This window comes from Cinclus cinclus, chromosome 15 (genome assembly GCF_963662255.1).
Source record: "Cinclus cinclus chromosome 15, bCinCin1.1, whole genome shotgun sequence".
In the NCBI taxonomy this organism is placed as follows: Eukaryota; Metazoa; Chordata; class Aves; order Passeriformes; family Cinclidae; genus Cinclus; species Cinclus cinclus.
This window is the reverse complement of record NC_085060.1, coordinates 4,661,801-4,678,992: the sequence shown is the minus strand read 5'-3', so window position 1 is coordinate 4,678,992 and position 17,192 is coordinate 4,661,801. Positions and strand designations below refer to the sequence as shown.

General features: G+C 40.7%; 1 protein-coding gene across 3 annotated transcripts in view; it reads right to left on the bottom strand.

Annotated features, from left to right (window-relative positions):
* HTR2C (5-hydroxytryptamine receptor 2C) overlaps positions 1–17,192 on the bottom strand; it is a 78,565-nt gene that overhangs the window by 43,048 nt on the left and 18,325 nt on the right. For 2 of the 3 annotated variants that reach the window (XM_062502870.1, XM_062502872.1), the window contains exons 3-4: positions 10,578–10,750; positions 8,496–8,578 (exon numbers count right to left, since the gene is read on the bottom strand). The exons of the other annotated variant lie outside the window; for it this stretch is intronic. The gene's annotated coding sequence lies outside the window, so the exon portion shown is untranslated. The remainder of the gene's footprint in view (positions 1–8,495; positions 8,579–10,577; positions 10,751–17,192) is intronic. 3 annotated transcript variants of the gene reach the window in all.

Sequence of the window (17,192 nt, the reverse complement as noted above, 5' to 3'; positions counted from 1 at the left end):
ATCTGGGGCTCTGCAGCTGCAGCAGCTCGTGCCCATCACACCAGAGAGAGGCACACACCAGTGCCAGCTCCTCACCTTCACACACCTGCTGAGGTCACCAGTGTCTAAGATCCTACAGATCAAGCATACTCTGAAAAGTGGCAATTCTGGAAAGCCACAACCCATTTTAGTCACTTGGCAGCATCAGGAAATCTCCTTGTGTTTAGAAAGCAATGCCTCCACTGCCAACACAGAGGCAGCATTTTCACAGTCACAGCAGCGGGGAAAGAAAAGTCAAAACCCAATGATTATTCTGTAGATAACCACTGCAAAGTTAACTGAAGTTGCAATCCAGAGAAGTGGTTATGCCTAATTTGACTATTTTCCTGAGCTACTCTTGAACTTGGGAATATATTATTAGCACTTTGTTTAAAGATTTTCTTTCCAAGGAAGAATTTGATGCTTCCTCTTCTGTTTTGCAAGAAATTCTGGAATTTTTCCCAACAGGTATTGGAGATAAATCAGCGTAAAAAGCACTTAATAAAACCTTAGGGAAACTTCCCGAAATGCGGTTTTTCACCAGTCTTTTTCTAATTCTGACACAGAAAATAACTATTTAATTACTCGTGAACTAAAAAAAAGAATATTTCATTTTTTCACAGCAAGAGGAAAATGGATTTTCTCGGCTAAGAGCTCAAGCAATGATATTTTGTGGGGTCATAATAATGAATCACTGCCATTCTGTCCAAAAGCAAATAGCATCAATTTCCCTCTCTGTATCTTCCCTCATACTGAGTCAGAAAGGCATTAATTTCTTTTCCAGACATTTCAAGGCAATACAAACACACAGAGAGATCTTAATATACCTTCTGGCAGTAAGACCAGCATCCTTTTTCTTTTCCCTTTGTGGAAGAGCACCTGAGAACCTCACAAGGAGATGCAGATACTCTGCCACTCCCTGCAATGATAAACTTGCTCTCTTGGCTCAGACATGCAGAAATACTACAAGAGAATAAATCTGAATCTCATCACACACTGTCCTAACTTTTTTGGAATGATTATACCCTAGTTGTTCATATTTTCCATGGGTAGATATAATTCCAACCCACCTCTCTGAGTTTTTGTTTCTTTTTTTTTTTTTTTTAATACACATGTCCCCAGTGGCTGAAATTCAAAGCACATATTAACTCTCTGCAGTTAGTGCATTTATCAGGGCAATCCTGACCCTGCTTTCCTCTTGCTTCAATAAATCACATTATTCATGGATCTGGATCATGCAAAGTCCTGTTGAATGCAATCAAACCCACATTCCTGGACTGGTAACTGCACTATTTGTACAGCTGTGTTCCTGAAAGTTCTTACTGAGCTTGACCAGCCCTTAGTCTGAATTGCCTATAACCTGAATTTGAGCCCTGCTTCTAATTTCTGAGGACCAGCTGGAACACAAGGGACATTTATCTTTTGCCAAATTTTTATACCCTTAATGCAACAGTATTGTGGGTGTTTGCTCCCTGGCACACGGAGGTTTGAGAGTCCACAGGATTCCCAAGGCATCTCTTGTGGTTGTAAGGACCTGGCTTCTGCCCCCACTGCAGTGACATTCCCTCTGTCCCTTTCTAATTCAGCTGCACAATGTGTTAAACATCAAGTGTGATATCGGTGGAAAAATCTTGTGAGCTTTTTTACACTTGGCTTTTCAGGGTTCCTGTAGTAAGCTACTGTTAAGCTTTTTTCTACTCTTTCTAAGCTTTCTTTCTCTCTAGAAAACCAATTTTTCTTCTCAAATGTTTTGCATGGCAGGTCTTTGTTTACTTTATTAAAGTCTGGAAGTGAGAACTTAGCCAAAATTAAACGTAACAAACCGAAGCAACAAAACCACTTGCTTAACTTTCTTTAGCTGACTTTTTTGCAAGTTTTAAAGCCAGGCCTATTTAAAAACAAGAAGACTCCACAATTTCCAGCAGTTTTTGATGCACAGTGCTCTATCCCATGTGTGGTTGAACAACTTCATAGCTGTAAGTGCAACCACAGCAAAGCACACCTAAATTCCTACATGCCTCTAAATAAAAAAATAATCATCAAGGGATTTATATTCAATTCATGATTTAGGGGAAATATCACACCCAGTATCCAGGAGCCTGGCATTCTTTAGTGATTGTGCAGTTTGCAGCAGTAGCAGAGAGCAGCAGCGGGTGGGGACAGGAGAAGGGGAGCAGTGGGAGCTGGGTCACAGCCTGAGCACACCCAGCCCTGCTTGGGGGAGCGCTGCTGGCTCACCATTGCTCGGTTACTCACCCTTCTTCATCAAGCAAGAAATCTCTTGATGTTTCTCTCTGAGTCTTCTCTTCATCTCTCTGTGCCTTCTGAATGCACGCCATGAGATCCCTCGTTTTCCAAAGACACCAATTTCTGATTCAGTGATGGGGTCCTCACCCTGCACCTCATCCCACACGAGATCCAGGGGAAAATCTCCCCTTTCATTTGTGAGAGGAATGTCAGATTTGTCTTTACAAACAAGCTGTGGGTCTGCTGGTAGACAAGACTAGCACTGAGAGATAAAAGAAACAATGGGAAGGGTTCCACTGATTCATCAATGGAAAAAGATATTTGCCTGTACAAGCAAACTGGAGGTTTGCTGATAAATTAAATTGGATATTGAAAGATGAAAGAAGCAATGGGGAAGAACCATGAATTCTGTAAGAATTAAAAATTAAAAGGGAGGGTTGTACATTAGAGGGGAATCTCAGGTATCAGGCATTTTGGGAAGTCTGTACCTCTCAGGTACCTCAGCCAGTGGGGAAAGAGAGAGGGAAATGTGGCTGGGAAATCAGGATAAAAAGGAGGCTGCATCCTCCAAAAATCTGAGAGATCCCAGGGGAATGCCCAATGGCCTCTCCCTTTATTCAAATAAAGTAAAAGGGCTCCTCTGTCTCCTTTTTGGACACAAACCTCTGGTGTTTGTGGATTAATTTTCCTGACATTTGCCTGTGGGCCCTCAGCTCAGGCAATCTGAGCCCTGGTGCCCTTGCCCAGCCTGGTACATCCCCAGCATGAGGCTGCTCACTGTGGAGTCCACGCTTTGGAAACAGCTTCTCCCCTAAATCTGTTTCCCCTGTAGCACCTCAACCTGCAGAACTCTCTAATCCAAGGCTCAGGGAGTTATTTTTCAATAGAGGTCTCCTGCCTGCTGTGGTGGTGCACTCAATATAGGTTACAGATTTGTAACTCTTCTGTCGTCATTGCTGTCCAAATGTCTTTAGAAAGAATAAATTACAGCACCAAATAAGCCACGGAAAAGGAAAACAAAGCTCAAAGCGTAATAAAAGGTGTGCCTAATGAACTGACAAATGGCTCAGGGCTTTTACTGTAATAGCTTAATTAAATATGTGTTTTCACATACCTGTGCAGTGTCAGAGAAAGGATTATTGAAACATTCATAAGCTAATTGACTTACCTTTATCTCATGCCTAGCAACAGCTGATACAATAATTACATAAAAATGTAGCTACTCATAGGAGGCTTTCTTTTTAATTTCCTTTTTTTTTCTGTTGGAAAACTGACCCACAGGGATCCAAAAGGGGGTGGCTGACAGTATAAGTTCAAAATAACCCAACATTTTTTGGATGTAAGCATTTTATAACTGGATATTTTGATAAATCTTTACTAAGGGAAACTCTAATGATAGAAATAGATCGAAACTAAAACTTTTAAAAACTGGTATTAAAAAAAAAAAAACAGGAAAAGGACAAAGAAGAGCAGACTGAAACAGTTAAAGCAACTGGTTTGTGTGATGCCTTCATTTAAAGTTGGAAAATGATCCACACAATTATAAACCTCTTAGTTTGACCTTAACCAGGCAAAAATTCAGAACAGATTGAAAAGGAAAATTTGAGACACAAAAATGTGTGGAAAGTGCTGTGGAAGGCAACATGAGTTTCCCAGATGTACATTGTAAGGCTTGATTTCGTGTCTTGGGGTTTTGTTCATCTGTTCTGTAACACCTCATCCTTTAGGAAAATAAAATTTAAAAAAATTAAAAAAAAAAAAAGGCAGTGTCTCTAACTCACACTTCATTAAACCATTTGATACGGTGTCACCAGGGAAGTTATTATGTAAACTCCAGAGAACATAATGAAAAGAGCAATTGTGAAGCTACCACGGTATTAGTTGCAAAGGAGATGAAAATGGATTAGGCTGAAAAAAACAAACCCTGGTCTGGAAGTAAGGAGTCTGTTGAGGTTGGCAAGGTTTGATCTTGCTAGTAAGCTGGGGGGTTTTGTTTGTTTGTTTGGCTTTTTAATGTCGCCTAACCAAAACATTTACTTTGGGAATTAAACATATTGATAATTCAAAACCAGGATTCAATACCCACATCCGTAAAGGCTGGAATGTAAGACAGGAAAGTCAGAATGACTGAGGACTGAACAAATCAAATAATAATGAAATAGGATAAGCCATGAATAACTAAAATAATTTGGCTGTAAACTATAAGTTTATCAGTCAGAAACAAAGATTACTTCAACATCTGAGACATATGTATGCACAAGTGGGACATGAAAGAGACAAATATAACCCAAGCTATAGGATATACGAAGCAAGGACTTTCTGCACACTCCATCACTCCAAAAGCAAATACCTGCCTCCACCCCCATCACACATCGACTGTTTCATGCCATAAGAGGCCACTTTCATCTGGATGCCTTATTCCAGATAAACTCTGCATTGTGATGCTTCTCCCACACCAAGCTAGGGGACATATCTGAGCTCTTACACTATAGTAAATCACAAGTATTTTCAGTTAAATGACAATGCCCAGGGGGCCAGACAGAGCTCAGTATAGTCACTCTTGATTTGCACTACAAAACAGGCCAATTGTGTTGAAACATCTTCAGTATGATTAGAAGCAGGCTCTTTATTTAGGGAAATAATTTAATTTTCAAAGCATTTGACAATTTTAATAGACATCATCTATGAATAAGTCAGGGTGCGTAATGTGCCTGGAGCAGGAAGAAAAAGGCTCATTAACTTTGAGAGAATAGACAGATGGGCAATGTTGGGGTAGTGCTCTGACAGCTCCCAAATTATGTAAGCAGAGGAGTGAGGAGTCGGCCGCCACGCGCATGTGTGCAGGAGTCATTTCCATGGGAGCAAATTGCACTGACACAAACTGTCATCTGTGACATCAATACATGAGACAGGGAAAATGAAATGAAGGAGACAAAACATAACAGAAAATACTTCATTTTCCAGCATGACGTGAAAGGCAAAGGAGGTGTGTAAAAGCTGATGTAATTTGGATTAACCTGCTTCTCCTTGTGAGTGTACCCATGGAATAAGGATTTTGTACAATTTGGATTCTATCCCTGCTGAGGTGTGCTGAGCCTGCAGCAGAGGGAGCAGTCCTGAGGTGCTGACAAGAGCAGGCAGGTACTTGGCTGCATTTAACAAAATGGTTAGGATCACTGAGAAGAACATGGACATAGGAGACAAGCTGCAAACAAAACCAGCAACATAACAATGGAGAAAATATGAAAGCTAAGAAGGAGAAATGTAAAAGAAAACCTCTCATATCAGTGACAGTCTAAGAAGGAAAATTTGCATTTAGAAATTCAAACAGGATCCAAAGCAGCCAATTCCTTTCTAAAAGGAGTATTCTTCCTACATTTACCTAAATGTGGGTGAAATCTCTCAGGTGCATCAGCATTGTTTTCCAGACAGGCTGTGGATGCTGCTGTGAGTGGTCAGAGACCCAAAGGGATCTGTCCCCATGTAAGCCATGGTGTCAGGGGACCAGGCTCTCCTTCCAGGGGTCACACCAGCATGGGTATATCAAAGGGAGAGTACCAAATACAGTTTTATTAAACCCTACTGAGGAAGAATAATGAAACTATCACAGAAATTTATATATCAATCAGGTAGTGTCTGCTTTTTAATGGCTGAAACAAAGACAGCTGAACTCTAATGATTTTATCTTGCAAGTGAATATTAAATTGCTTCCACTTTGTCAGCAATGTAATATCTCTGTGAACAGCTCAGAGTTAAGGAAGTGACAAACCACCAATTGTCAAGTGGAGAAAAACAACACACATCCACATACCCTGAAATCATGTTTGGAAGAGAAACACTTCTGTTCCTCTGGTAACAACGAGCCCTTCACACAAGGAAAATACTCCATCAGAAACAACAGGGCAAGTCCATCATTCCTGGCTTCTGATCTCCAACAACTTCAGTATCACAAACCAAAATAATTTGGGTGCTGGCACTACTGATTATAAGTGAATGAGAGTTTTGCTGTGTCCAGTGAATCCAGCAAAAGCATGTTTGGAGGCAAGATCAGAAGTCTTTGAGCAAGGAGTGTGTCCCTTTCTTGCCAAAGTTCAAGTACTGGAACAGTTTGAGACAGAAATTGCTTTATTTTATAAGTACAACTACAGTACACAGCAAGCACTGCACAGAGAGACATCAAATGAGGTTGGAGAACCAGGGAATCAGCAGCAGAGAAATCTCTCTGGACACTAAGGCCATTAATTACCTCTCTGGTCAGTGTGGGGATGAGGATAACACAGCCAGGCTGTGTCTGGGAGTCAGCTCTGCTGAGCTGCATCGAGGGGAGCTTGGGATTCCTGGTGCACACACACCTTGTGACAAATAAATATAACTTCTCTGCAGGCTGGGTTAATTTATTATGCTGACCTGTTGACCTAGTACCAATCAGGAAAGCCAAGAAGCAAAGCCCAAAGCACTGATTCCTGTATTGCTACTTTTTTTTTTTTTTTTTGCCCGTTTCATGCACATTACAGATGTAGGGAGGTCTTGTCCCCTGTATTAGCCAACTTGGAACAGATGCAGATATAGGGCCTGGATATATTTGTGCTATAACAAAAACACCTCTTGAGTTCTGTGACAGTAAATTGCATCTTACATTTTCATTTTCCAAAACTACTACCAATCCAAACAAATGATCATGGGAATATCTAAAGTAACAATATTTTAAGCAACTTTATACCAGGCAGTGTAAACATTACAAACATGCTCTGATAAATAGTAGTCGTCTAAAATTGAAACAATTATGTTACTTCCATGAATTAACAGGCAATAAAACACATCCCTGGGCAGGTGACCTAACAAATATTATCATGTAATTTAAAAATTACACTGGCAATGTTTTTCTCTTACACACATCTGACCCTCAGAGAAGATTTGGGTATAAAGGGAAAAAAAAAAGTAGTCAACACATTTTTCAGATCTCAGTTTTATCAAGCTAAAGCATCCCAACTGGAAATTAGAAGTAGCAACTACTCAATGAGGCTGAAACCAGCTCCATCCAAAGCATCCACAACAGGAGCATGTCCCAGCCTGTTGATGCTGGGACTCAGTTTGTGGGGCTGAAATTGTGCCCTTTAGTCAAGGGGACATGGCACAACAGCCTGCTGCCACCACTCCTTGCTGTCTCCTTAACAGCTTAGAGGAAGGATCACTGGACCATCATATGGCTGATGTGTGAGGTGCATGGTTTTGAACTCATGCCTATTGCTTACAGGGCTTTTAGTGAACTGTCTCAGGAGCTCCCAGAAATAAAAATAAATTCACTCCTTTGATATGTGCCCCTTACCATAACACAGGGCTACATGAACATCTGAACCTTACTGCAGGAAAAATCCTGCACAGAGTGTGACACAAGCCAGGTTAAAGTCTCCATGAGATTTCCCTAGGCAGAATGCTCTGCTAAAAATTATGACAGACCTCTCAATGTCCTTAAAAACAGTATCTTCCTCAAGCACTTTATTCTGCAAGTGTGAGCCTTCAGAAAACCAAGGAGCTCAGTATAGATAGATACTGACACAAAACAGGATGGTGTTCTGTGATGGAAAACTCCTTTGTGCTCTTGCATCATCAAGTGGTGGAGAGCAGAAACTGCTGGCAGTGATGTGCTACTGCACAACACTTCACAAGAGCTTCAAAGAAAGCAAGATCTGGCAAAACAGACACCTGAACATTATTCCAGAGCAGTGGAAACCAAAACCTGAGAGGTCTCATCATTGCATGAGAAAGGAGGACTGGATGAAGGCACACATATTCACCAAAGTGGGGAGCACCATATAAGCTGTTAAAAACCTCAGAGATGTATCAGGCAACCAGCAGTCACTAAACATCAGGGGTAGAAATATCAGTTTATAGCTTCTGAGCAATACTGAGCATATCTAACCTAGCTGCAGTCTCAGTGTTTATCTGTGGCTGTGAGAACTCTTGAGATGGAAGATGTTAGAAACCAAACATCTCTGAAACACTGGAGAAAGTCACTTATGCACAGCTGAAGCAAACCAAGAAATCCTCTTGCAGCAGTTTGTATCAATCAGAAATAAGATGGGACACAAGAGAATCTTGTTTGAGCTGATGGCAAGCACAAATTAAGATATGTTACCTTAAATCTCTGTCATTACTGCCAAGCTGTGAGACTTTACATTTGCTGAAGACCAAGGGATTGTGCAAGTATTATTACCATTGCATATACTGACCTGAGGCACAGAAACTTCATCAAATGCAGGGACCTGAGCCCCACAAAACCTGCAGACAACTCTGTCCTGGGCAGAGAAGAGCTCTGAAAATAAAGAAACATTAACTTAATCCTGCTTTCACTTCCCCAGCAAAGCTGTGTGGGAGGACAGACATTGTTCAAGCACAGAACCAAGGATGAAAGCCAAAAAAAAAAAAAAAAAACAACTACCAAAACCTAGAGATTGTAACTTCATTGAGAATTCACACAGCATAACAATACAAAACAGAAGTTTTTCTCTTTGACGCTTCTATAGCATTAAACTCATTTAGAAAACTGAAGTAGATTACACTTTGTGCTTTCCAGATAAAAGCACTATTGTAGTCATTTGGATGCAGAAGGGCTCAATTCTGCCAAAAAATATCATCCTGGTGTTGCAGAGCAGAAGCCCTGAAACACGAGACCCAGCTCTGAATGAGAGCACAGGGTTCATTCAGAGCCCAGGGGGCTGCACTGCCCACCCAGAGCCTGCCCCAAGCTCCAGTGCCAGCAGAGAGAGATCTGCTGCTGCTCTGGAGAATGAGACAAAACCACCCTGCCCAGCAGCTCATGGACACCCAGCTCCCAGAAGAGCAGCTGGGAGGGCAGGCTGGAAAAAGTTGGAAAAGCAAGGCTTACTTCTTGAGAACTAGAGCTATTTTGGTGGCCTACTTGTTAAAATAATACACTTCTTTAAAAACATATGAGTAAAGACCAAGGAAAAGCAAGTGCTTACATCAAAGCCAAGTGCTCCATTCTGCTTGCTCCCAGGAGAGGAACAGAGATAGCCCCTCACAGATCTGAGTCTTAACACATAACAGGAAAAGCACAGAATAAGCTTTTATTTTTTATGAATGACTGAAATAAGGGACAACTTTGAATTTCAATAATAAATTTATTTTTTAAAGATTATAAGGAATTCTTGTAAACAACTTAAAATACTTCTTGCTCCTACTTGCTACTATTTAACACCAAATGAATTCTTTTTACTTCCTTTCTTTTAAGCTGCAAAAGCACAGACCAGCTATGAGAAGTAATGGCAGTGTGAGTTATTTCATCCCTGCTTTCATATTACTTTGGAAAAAATGAAACTCGTCCAGTTTCAAACTGCAAACTGCTGTAGGTTTTCCTTGCAAGTCTTTCAGTGTCTTGTGTCTTGGGTTTTTAAATTCCAGTCCTTTGAGACAGATCATCTCAGGGCTGCAGACAAAACAAGAAAAATACACCTCCTAAAGGCTTCAGAAACAGAAAGCAAAAATACATATAAAAGCAGGGAGCACTATCATCTGAATTTTCTGATCTTGGGCATTTGACTCATGTTTCTAAAAGTTATCTTAACGCCAGTGACTTTGCACTCAATAATTTCAACAAAAGATTTTTTTAAAAGCTCCCCATCTAGAATACCTATTTTTTTTTAATATTTACAGAGCATAACAGAAACTTTATGTGAGACAAAGTCCACAGACCTTGAGTACAACCACAGGTTGTACCTCCTAAAAGAGGAGTGTGTTTGTACCAACAGCCTTTTGCCTACAGATGTTGTGTCAGCAGCAGCTGAACATGTTTCCTTACTGAGATCACCTCAGATTAGAACCATTTTAGAGAATACATTAATCTCTGCTGTCAGCATCACAATGGAAATTAAAGCCAAAATAAAAATTGGAGACACAGAGGAAAAAAGGCCACTCCCCCCAGTCCTAACCTGTCCTTTAGGACCACCAGTGCTGCACTGTCAAATGCCAGCACTGCACCATTTACCCCAACAGACAGCCCCCTGACCACGCTTTACCAGAGGTGAAATCCTGATTGCATGATTATTTTTCTGACATTCTCTGTGAAGTCAGAAAATAGGAGGCCCTCAATGATACAAACTGTACACAAAGAATACATGAGCAAAGCTATAATCCTGAAAACAATTCGGTACAAGACAAGGACTGGAAAGAATTCAATAAATATCTTCTTAGATAAGTATTATTTAGAAAATTTCTTTATCAATACAGGTAAAAAGAAGCACATTTGCTGTGGTATACTTCACACAGACCATCAAAAGCAAAGCCATACTTACCCCTGTTTGCCTGGTGTGTTGATTTTTATGAGCTTTAGCCTGAGTTTTGAGTAACAACAGCTGTGCTTTTAACCATCTTCCTCTTCCTGCCATGCTCCAACGTGCCTCACTTGCAGAGCTGATACAGTGATAGCAACAAACCATCAGGGAATTCCTGCATTATTCCATTCCTCCTGCCAGGATATCAATTATTTTATGAGTTGCTTTGTTGGTTTTTGGTTTTTTTTCCCCTTTGGTGCTTTTGAGGTTTTTCACAGAATACCAAGCTCTGCGCTGTTTTTTGTGATCTGAGAACAGAGCCTGCCTGCCCTATCAGAACACTTTGCCATGTCAAACTAAGATTTCTTTACAATTTATCACCATCCAGCTCAGGCTGGAAGGTAATAAGTTTTCTGTACGTGTATGTAATTATATTTGAACATACACATATATATATATATATATGTATGTAATACATTCATGATTTTGATCTGAATCCACTTGTCATTAATAAACAACTGAGTAATCATTTATTTAAAAAAAAAATCTTAGGGACAAAAGAAGAAAAAAAGGAATGAGAATGAGAGTAGACTTCTGGGTTTGGGGCATTTTTCTTATCATCATCTCTGCCTCAAATCCTTGTTATCTGTGCAAGGACCTTGCCACCTGGAAGAGGGTTTGGGAAGAATTCATTGCTGAGCACCATTTTCCTATATGACTTTTTTAAAAAGTAACTTCCACCCTTCCTTTTCCCAGTGACAGCTGTATCCTGGGGTAACACTAGGTTCTTTCCAAAACAAATGTGGCACAGCTGCTATCATTTATCTTCACAGCTCATAGCTTAGAGTTACAGACAGAAAATACACTTAACAAGGGAATATTTCCACTGTGTGCTCCTGCATGCTGGAAAAGTTTCCTCAGTTGCAGAGAGGAAATTGCCTGAAAAGGTTGGAGCAGCACTACCAAGTGACTAAACCCACATTATGTTTCCCTACAAAATTTGGAGAGCTATACCTAGTTTTGGTGAGTTCTCCAGCTTCTGCAGCTTGAACAGCTTATTTTTGCCCTAGGCAGAGGAAAAGGCTTCTGCAAGTGCAAATAAACCAACAGAGAGTTAGTTGCAGGAAGGTTTGGCTGGGCTTTTCTAAGAAATTACCTCATAAAATCCCTGCTGTATGTGTCCCAGGTTCAGAAGATTTCATAAAACGAGAGTCAGAAAAGGAGCAGCTCTTGCACATAAATTTCCTCTGGGCCCTGGCACAGGCTGTGTTTTAGGGGTGCCAGCACCACTCCAGTATCTCACTCACAGATTTTCTCACCACATTTGCTTGCAAATGCTAACATGTAAGGAAGGAAATAATTATTACTCTAGATGCTTGGGAATAGTTCCACAAATGTATTTCTAGTTGAGATTTCTAGTTTACAGAAGCCTTCAAACATTTTTACACATTCTGAGATTTAACTGAGGGGAGAAAAAGATGGACTGCTGAAAAACAGCTGTGGGCTAGAAGAGTTGTTTCCATCTAGCACTGGTTGAGTTATTAGGCTAGCAGTGAGAGACACCATGTTGCTCTCAGGATCCAACAGCTTCTTCTATCACACTAAGATAAAAACGTGTGAACATCAACCACATGGAACACAAGTTCTTTGTTTTTCTTTCCCTAATGAACTCCGCAAAGAATGTAATATAATTATGCCTCCAAAAGAAACTACTATGCTATCAAGAGATGCTAAAAAAGCTCTGTTCTCTGGCTGGCACCCATCTCTGCAAATGCTGTCACAACAGACTCCAAACTGTCACTTCAGCAACTGCCCCTCACGGGAAAAACATATTTCTTCTAATTAGGCACAATTCTAACTCTGCATCTGAAGAGTAGAATTTGATCTTTTTCTCTAGAAACTCATTAACCACTTGAGTTCAATTATTAACATTTGCATTAATAACTCACTGAATTAACTACCCATTGTGTGAGTGCAGCTCCTGCTTTGGCAGGATGATGCTCTGAGGACATTCCACCAGGGAGGTGGTGTGGGCCATGCCCACCTAAGAAACTCCTCTGAATGTTGCAGAGATGTAGTTCCTGCCTGTGTCTGCCATCAGCTCCCTGGATGGCTTTGGGCAGGTTATCCTCTTCTCCTTTCTACATCTGTTTAAGACAGTCCAGCCATGGGCAAGGGACTTCTCCCCATTCTCTTCCTTCACTCCCTCCAGCATTAATAAAGTGCCCAATACAAGGACACCAAGGTAATAATTGCAATAATAATTTCTGGCAAGGGTGGAAGGTATCATCATTCAGCTCCTGATTCTGGGTCTGGTAACATGAAGCTCCCAATATGAGAAAAAATAAAACAAACTTCATGCCTAGGTAGTGTTTAATGCCACAGTTATTCATGCTGGGGTTCCCGCAGAGCCCAGAGCAGCAAGAAACCTGCTGAAAGCCCTAGGGGTTCTGAGATAAACCCAAACTACACTGATTCCTTGATGGAAACCTTTCACAGTAATGGGAACCCATGATTTATTCAGTAAGAAACAGGTTTTCAAGCAGTGTTGAAAACACTGAACACACAGACACACGCTTGCACCTGCCTTGGTTATAAAATGAGATGACTTCCAAATCCAGGGCACAGTGGGATGATGTCTTTCAAATGCAGAAATGTAACTTCAGAAAGCTATCTCCTCACAAAAGCTCCACAATTTGAATTTAAAAGGGGAAAGGGGAAAGGGGAGCACAGTAAGCTCTCTCTCTCTCTCACACACACACACACACACACTAGCAACACACTAACAACTTCTACTTTTGATTTAAATTACATGAGTATATACATTCAACACTTTTATCAAAAGTAAAGGTTCTTCCAAGTCACGGATCTTCGTCAGGTTATTTCCCACAACATTTATGGGTGAGTACCTCCATGTTAAGGATTTCCTGAATCTTTTTAAATTCTCCATCTGGTACTTGCTACAGTGTTTTGGACGTGCAGTAAGGTGTGAACCTGCTCCGGAAGCTTAAGGGCTCCAGCACCAGCTCTCTGCTATTTGGATACTAAGACCTTTTTTTTGCATCACAGCAAAGGAATGTAACAAAAGTTACTTTTTGTTATGAGATGGATACACTTAAGCAGCTTAAAAAAAAAAAAATCAATGAACAATCAGCGCTATAAAGGAGCTAGGTGAAAAAAGAAACCTTTCCAAATTCCCAGTGCCATAAGATACTTTTCAGATGAATAAAGGCGTAAACTTACACAAGAGCTTCTACATAAACTGTAATATTAGCAGGCATGAGACTCTGGTGCTTTTGTTATTTCTGCAGTTGGTAAATTCAGTAACATTTTCTGAAGTCCTTTGGTTTTTACAAACAGGTGTGATTGACAGCCTCTAAATGCTCTGCTTTTCATAAAGCCATGATTGACAGCCCTTTGGTGCATAGCCCAATCAGCCTAACAGTGTTATTGTTCTCTAATAATTACCTGATAATTTTTTTTTCAGTGCATTGCTGTTAGTTATGGTTCAACTAAGAGTCCTCGGGACTTCCCAGAAGTTTATTTAAGTTGCACAGATTTGGGGCTGCCTTTCTGGAGGCCTCATTCTGTGATGGCACTGGGATTACACACACTGGTTCCCAAGGTGCACAGGCTGTCACTCTGCCTGTAAGCAATGCTTTCCCTGGCAAACAGAACTTATCAGAGCCCCAAAAATGTGACAATCCATGTGTCATTTTGGAATATATCACTCACAAAGTTTTTGTACAAAGAGAAATGTTTCTTAACTTAATGGTCCCTGGAGCATAAAGAATGCAGCTCACAGTTTGCATGCACCCAGGGCCAGAGCCTCGCGTGGGATGCGTGCCTGGAGCTGAGCTCTGCTCAGAACAGTTTACTACCTCCAAGCTGCTCAAGATGGCAACTTGTATAACCTCTGCCGAAAGCAAGAACTGAGATTTTTCTGCTACAGAGAGATCACCCTCAAGAACACTCAGCCAGAGAAACTGATTTGTGTGAATCACATGAAGAAAATCATGACCTGGTAAGGTCCCTTTTCTGGTATCTACAAAATACATTTCTGGAATTGGAAAGTGTGGGTTTTTTTCATCTCTCTTTTGATTTTCAGATAGGATGGGAGCAGGAAGGAAGAGGCAAAGTGAAAAACTTAGTAAATATTTTTTTCTTGAGTGTGTTAAAAAAAACATGATAAGGGCCACCTACATTGCAAGAAGGGCAAAAGAAAAATTTCTGTCAGAGAGAAGCATATTATGATCTATCTAGGTACTCTTAAAAGGACCAATAACAAAAAAAAAGCCTTAATGAAGGAAGTGTGCTCAGTCTGAGTTTTTCCAAACATTTCCAGTTTTTCAACAAGGGTACTGAAAAATTAAGTAGGTATCAAAAGGAGAGAGCTGGGACTTTGCTTTTCAAAACCACAAGTGTGGAACTTGTGCACAGCTTTGCAGTTCACTTGTTGGGTCACCTTTTCAAAAACTAGTCTGAAGTTTGGCCTGCCCACCAACGTACATTGTGCATCATTAAACAGCCTGTAGACCCAGAGCATGGGTTTGTGCTTAAAATGCTGTAATATAGAGGGTTTGTGCATATTTACTGCAAATGGAAACAAGTACACAGTGCATAGACTTTATAATCAAATGGGATAATTCTGCTCATAAACATTTGCTCACAGATATTCAGGGGCTACACTGGGGCCAATTGAATGGATAGACCATTTGTTAATTTACTTTTTAGTACTTCTGAATTTCACCCACATATTTACAGAACTGGCCATTTCCATAATGTAGTACCCATGATCACAATCTCTAATCATCTACAGAGCTCATTTCTTTATTGAGTACTTTTCCCATCCTGTAAACATCCTGGGCATTTTCTTACAGTTGGGTTTGGGTTGACAAATGGTGTAGAGAACAATAGTGAGGTGATGAATCATTGCAATGACAGCACTGTCTCACTACAGGCTGAGGAAACTACTCATTGCATACTAGATACAAAGCAGGGCACAAAAACCAGCCACCTGTAGCTTATGCCAACATCATGAGCAAGACCTAAAAACAGCTTCCCACAGACCTGAAGTCAATGGTATCTCTGACACCTTTTCTCAAGGATTTTCAGGGTGCATTACTGAGTTCTCACCTCAGCACCCTGCAATCCCTCACCTCCAGCTTGGGCTCAGAGACTCCAGTGCACTCATCCCAGCTTGTCCAAAGTCTGCTTTGGCAACTAAAGCTCAGTTCTTCCACATGCACATAACCTCTGCTTGCTCTCCAAAATGCAGGTCAGAGGACAGAACAATCACTGGGCAGATAAAACCTTTGAGGGGTGCAGGGAGGATGGGGAGGACCCATGTGAAATACCTGCGGACCTACCCCACTGCCAGGAATGAGAATAAAGTTTCCAAACAGATGAGAGCAACATCCTTCTCTGCTGTCTAAGGCACAGCAATGTGTGGGAAAGAGAACTGTAAGAACAGCAGAGGTGCTGGTTTGCAGGGAGTCTCTTGCAGATCCACTTTTTAAAAAATTATTATAGCAGTGGGATTTCTTCTGCTGTTTCATATAAGATTCCCAGACACTTTTGTAGCACAAACTGACCCCTGCCAGGCACAGGATGTCTTGGAGCCTGTCATTCCTGCACTTCACAGATCAAGCTGTAGTGGGTTGGTACAGGCTGGGTGCAAGTCCAGAGCCTCTCTCTGCCCACTCTGCAGCTGGACAGGGGAAAGAAAATACAACAAATGGTTCATGAGTTAAGGACAGACAGAGCTCTTAGCCTTGAGGTAATTCTGCTGCACAGAAGAGTGAGATGAAGGAAGTACTTCATACACTTTCAGGATTAAAAATGAGGGTCAGAAGCCACATCACCAGCTGATCCTTCACAGGCAACCAGCTGCCCACAAACAAGCTGAAGAAAACCCTGCATGTGGAAGAAGTGTGGCAGCATCTAACAACAGCTCACACCAAGCAGCTACACAACCACAGTGTGTGTTGTACTTGACATAACAAAAGTAAAAGAAATTAATGCTGGTATGTTATATGGTATAAAGTTTCTTCCCTGCAGTGGGTGGCACAAGAATTTCCTTCAGTTTTTGCTGTGTTTCAATTAATTTGCCTCATCTTGCCCTCACCAGTTCTACAATGAAATCCGCAAAATCCCAGATGCAAATCCCGAGAATAATCAATAAATTTATATTTTCTTATTCAATACAAGTTACTGATTCATCTAAGTTTATTCAATATGTTTACACTCTTCAGAGCAGTTTTGGTGACCCCCACTTTCATTTTATTACAGTGGAAATCTTTCCTTAGCACTGCTTCATTATAGGAAAAATTGAATGCTGTGAGCTAAGGCCATCCTAAATCTTGAATAAATTACTTTTACCCTCTCAAATTATTACTTACCAACAGATAAACTTCCAGCATCCTGTTCCCATTCATATTTTCTTACATTCACAATCTGAAACTAGATGCTAATGAATCAGCATTTGTCTGATTTCCAATTTCACTAATTATTTATGAGATCAACTAAATCAGTTTCATTTAGAATTACAGACTTAGTTGCTCAAGGCAGAATTGTCTCATAATTAAGAATTTTAAGCTGCCTAAAAGTAAATAATACAATAAATTTTAACCTCTG